This window comes from Limulus polyphemus, unplaced genomic scaffold (genome assembly GCF_000517525.1).
Source record: "Limulus polyphemus unplaced genomic scaffold, Limulus_polyphemus-2.1.2 Scaffold5457, whole genome shotgun sequence".
Taxonomy (NCBI): Eukaryota; Metazoa; Arthropoda; class Merostomata; order Xiphosura; family Limulidae; genus Limulus; species Limulus polyphemus.
The window spans coordinates 63345-68442 of record NW_013671067.1 but is presented as its reverse complement, the minus strand read 5'-3'; the positions used below and the strand labels follow the sequence as shown (position 1 = coordinate 68442).

Sequence of the window (5098 nt, the reverse complement as noted above, 5' to 3'; positions counted from 1 at the left end):
GAAGAGTCTTTGACTCAACAAATTTGTTCTAGTTCTGCACTTTTACTGTGTATGAGTAGATGGTTATTAGAGGTAATTAATACAGTTTAATTGAGTGTAATTTACACGATGTATAATAATATATAAATATGTAAAAGATGTACATATCATAAAAACAAGAAATGTTTCTCGATGAAACCTTGATACCTGACCAATCCCGATTGAAGAAGGTGATATCACACAACGATAATGTCGTTATTTACAACGTAAGAAACTATTGTATAATATGATGAAATAGGAAACCGGGGAGAGTTATGAACTTATATGTAATAATAACTATTTTCGAATGTATATAGAGAAAAAATTATTTAGTTAAAAGAGCAAAAGCACTTGATTCTAGTGGACAAACCCTAAAAAATATTCCCAGATCAACAATCGTATAATAAAGAACGAATCAAGTTGGTATTGGAGTATTCAGAGTTGTTATCTAGAAATCTTCATTACTATCTCTGTCTCTTTTTGATGTGTCTATGTTTAATGTCGTGAAGGGAGTGGTCGGAAATGCTAACATGTTTAGTCACAGAACGTTCTTTGTTCTTGGTTATGGAGTATTTGTGACTGTTAAAACGTTCTCTTACATCTGTTCTGGTTTATTTTACATATTGGAAGTTACATTCCTAACAGTGGTTAAACAAACAACGTACTTAGTAGCGCAATTTAGAGGTTTTATTATTTTTGTATTGTTTACGGTTGTCTTTATCAAATAAAAACATCTTCTCATGTGCACACAGCGATTAAAATTCATTATTTATTCATTCATTTGGTATACGCTTTATACAAAGCAATCTACAGGGTTCACAAGAATCAAACTGTAATGCTCCATTTAGGGCTTGGCAAGGCCTAGTGGTTAAGGCGCTCGATTTGTTATCTGCGAATCCCTGTCACCAAACATGCTCGCCTTATCAGTCATGGGGCGTTATAGTGTTTTTATTGTTGTAAGTATCATAGTTGTCGGTAAACTATTGTTTTGTTAAAGATGACAATAGCGCCACCATTTTCATATTACAGTGAAGTCAGATTCACACCTACACTATAGAAGAAATTATTTACTTTGGAATCGGGGTTAATGGTTGGAATCACTTTGTTTTCAATGGTAGCAACATAGCTTTGTAAGTGTAATTATCTGTAGCTTGGGGGTTGACCAGGTGGATTTCTCTTTCAATATTATGCTGTGAGTATTAGTACTGTAAGATTTATTGTGAAAAACATACGAGGCAAATTCTTGTAAGTCAGAAATAATTTCGAAACTGTCGAGATTGCCAAGGGTACGAGAGAAGTTGATACCTTTTACAAAGAGGGACAATTTCAGCTTCAGATAACATTTCAGAGGAGAGGTTGACGATATTAGAAGTGTTATCAGACTGTGGTTGCTTAGACAAAGAAATAACTGAGAGGATCAGAAATAGAATGTTTGTTACGAGTTCGTTCAATTTCTCAAAGATTGTGAAAGTTTGCATTAACAAGATGGATTTGTCTATGAGTGTCTCTACCTTGTGGACAAGTGTCGAAGATCTGGTTAGTTAAGCGTTTTTCAATTTCATGCTGAATGGACAACTGATGATGTGATTGATTTGTTGTCTCAAGAGTAGTTTTAGTTTTGTTGGTGAAAACATCAAGTTATTGTTCTTCAGTAGGAGACATTGCGTGTTCTTGGTTATTGTTGTTTTGCAGAAGTCACATGTGAGTTTCATAAGTTTAATGGAGATAGAGTGGAAAACTTGCGTCCATTTTGAACAAAGTTAATTGTCGTGAGCTCTTACAGTAATTGGTGGTTCTAATCTTAGATATAGGCATGATCTGATTCTATAAATTAAACTCAAACAATTATCATGGTGGATGTATCTCAGACGCTTTTCATTAAGTTGTCTGAGAAATTTAAAAGGTGATTTGGTGTTAAAATTAGAAGGAACTTGTGTAGTGGTGGTATGGGGGAGAGGTTGTTCGAGGTATGTGGAAGTTACTTCGAGAATATTATATTCCTTTTAGTAAAAAAAAAGCCACACAATAGGATATTTGCGCTTTGTCCAACATAGAGAATCGAACCCCAGATTTTAGCGTTGTAAGTCCATAACTTACCGCTGACCCCCCTGGGAGACCTGCGATAGTACTAAGGGGACAAAAGATAGTGGTAACGTCTGGAATTTTGGAAGGGATGTGGTTCTCAAGTAAACTGTTAATAATATACAGAACATTTCACGATAAAGCAGTTTTTATGATACACTAAAATCAAAGCAATGTTTACCTAATTGGATGAAATATTTACAAAAGATACGTACACGAGGTCCGAAAATTTCTTTTCTGTCGTGAATGGTTATCCATCCTAATCTCCATCCAGGAACAAGAAACCTAAGCAGAAAATACTTTAACTAGCTTTACGTTTTAAATATTTAAACATAAGTTTGGATTTACCCAAACTAAAGCTATCTAATGATGAAAAACAGAACATGTTAAATTTATTCATTTCTAAATCTAAGTCTAAATAATTAGAACATTCACTGGAATTATTTGAAGTCAAATAACAGCACAAAAGATCATTCTAGTTTTAGCTTAAAAGTATAATATCAACCTAGTAAACAGTCTGATTACTTAATGATTAGTACGTTAAATCACAAACCAAATCTATAAAATTAGTTGAACTAAAATATATCTTCTAATAATAGGAAAACTTTAGTGGTATTATTCAAATGTAACATTTTATAAATAGTTATTGAAACAGTAAGGATAAAAAAGTGTTTAAAACACAAAAACTACAGGAATAACACACGTCTAACGTGTGAAAATGAACCCTACCAAAGTACAGTGATGTTTTGATTGTTTACACTGAGACGGATAGTATCACATCAGTATAAAGCCTTTAAAAGCTCAAGCAGTCACACTAATTAAGTATTCAGCTGTTTGTCTGTTTTTACGTGATGTATTTCCGATTTTGGATAAAAGTTTAATTCTTTTCTAAATACCATAATAACCGAGTTGTAATTACTTTTTCTAACAGTTTACCAATACTGTTAAGTTATGTTCAGTATGTGTAGTGTGATTCCAGTCATGATTCCACAGACTAAAGTACCGACCGCATGCCAAATATTCAGAAATCAACGTAGTTGATTACCCAGGATCTGGGGCGATGCTAGTCAACTGGTGGCCATAATCGGAAATATTTTGGGCCCTCCCTAAAGATACCAAAACCATAATTTCCACAAATCAAAAAATTTACAAACACAATACATACTAATACACATTTTAAAAAGTCATATTTACTAATAGACTAATACCACTGCGCCATTGTCATTCTCAAAATCATACACCCCAATCAGCGCAAGAGTGCCTGAATTAGAAAGGTCTTCCTGTTACGATTTTGAAACTTCCCTACGTTGCTGAAAAATGTGTTTTCAGACCGGTTTCATTTAAAACATATATTTTTCAATTTAATGCAATACTAATACAGCACAAGACAAAGTTCTGATGAAAATAATAATAATAAAACATGATCCAGGTACTCCTTCAGCAGCTTGGAGCCCTAAGCCTACTTACCCCTATCAATGCCACTGCTAAGTCTTCATGTAAACAGTAGTGGCAAGATTCATGTTTCAGTAGAAGGTGTATACAACTCTGAAGAGAATATGTAAAACTGGCACTATTAATAATAGATATGAGTGAGGTAGGAAGGCAAAACATTCCAAAGACCTTGCTGTATATACAGAAATGAATATTACCAAAAAATCTGTAAAATATAAATTACCTCGAAGTGGTCTCAGTGGACATGAACTTGTTCAAAATCCATTCTTTAAAAGACATAGCCACAACAAATCGCTCAGATTTCAAATAACAGGATAAGAAAACTGAGAGAATACACTCTCAATAAATGAATATAAATTCAAACTGTTTGGCAAAAATCAATGACAGTTTGTTCTATAGTAGAGATTGGAATAGAGTCACACTCAATGTACAATATCTAGTTATGTATGGGGGTGGGAGGCGTTAATACAAGTTTGGAGCTGCATCTCAGTCAACAGGATCAGTAACAGTATTTTTCTTTATGTGTGTGTTGTTTGGGTTTTTATGTTGTGTACAGTATTGTTGTCTACATATTGTGTTGTTCAGTTTTAATGCTTTTGCTTTGTAGAGTACATAGGTGTGAAATCGATATAATAAGGAATGAAAATAATTCTAAATTTTAGTCTTTTTTGTGTTTTATTTCATACACACTTGAATAGTTATATTAACAAGAAATAAATATTCTTGATAAGGATGTCCAACTTGCATATTTCTATCTGGATAATTTGGTAAATAACAAAAGGTAATTCCAGCACTAACAGATGACTGAAGATCAATTTACAGCAAATATTTACTAATGATATAATTCTAGTTATTACCTGATGTTAATTTAATTGTTAAATGTTAATTACCACTAGTATTTAATTAAATGTGATATACATATCTTATAGCATGTCAAGTAAATATCTTGTTGTTTTTCAGAATTTGTATTGCATACTGGAGGGACATAGATATTTTTATAATAAACTTAGAAAACATTACCTTTACTCTCAAGATAGAAATAAAAACATGTTTGTATTTCATCCATTGTAGCTTCATCAGGACTAGAAATACAAGATTTCTAGTACTTATAGCCTTAGCATTTTGGGGCTCATACAAATGGTATAAACTAAGTGTAAAAGTTTAAACAATCAAAATCATACAACCTTCACAGTGTAGGTGGTCATCTCCAGTTTTGGTTATCAAGAAGTTAGAGGGTGTGCCAAGGTTTTCTTTTGACTCGTGTTAATACATTTCTACTCTCTTGGGAAAATGAACATGTACACTGAGTGGTCACAAGTAAATAGACACCTAATTGTTCGTCATTTAACTGATTTATGCTAACTAATTTGTGTTCACAGAGCACTATATAAATGAAAATGGTCCGCACACTAATTATATTGTGCTACAACATGCCTAGAACTCAAGGTTCTCTCGAATTGTCAGATTTTGTTAGAGGAAGGATAGATGGTGGAATAAGTCAGCGGCAAATTTCGCAGAATTTTGAGAATCCCGCTTTCGACAGTCA

At 33.1% G+C, this 5098-nt stretch overlaps 1 long non-coding RNA gene across 1 annotated transcript in view; it reads right to left on the bottom strand.

Annotated features, from left to right (window-relative positions):
- Positions 1–2333: 2333 nt before the first annotated feature.
- LOC106472601 overlaps positions 2334–5098 on the bottom strand; it is a 44460-nt gene continuing 41695 nt past the window's right edge. The window contains exon 6 of the long non-coding RNA XR_001291624.2: positions 2334–2385. This is a non-coding gene — a long non-coding RNA (uncharacterized LOC106472601). The remainder of the gene's footprint in view (positions 2386–5098) is intronic.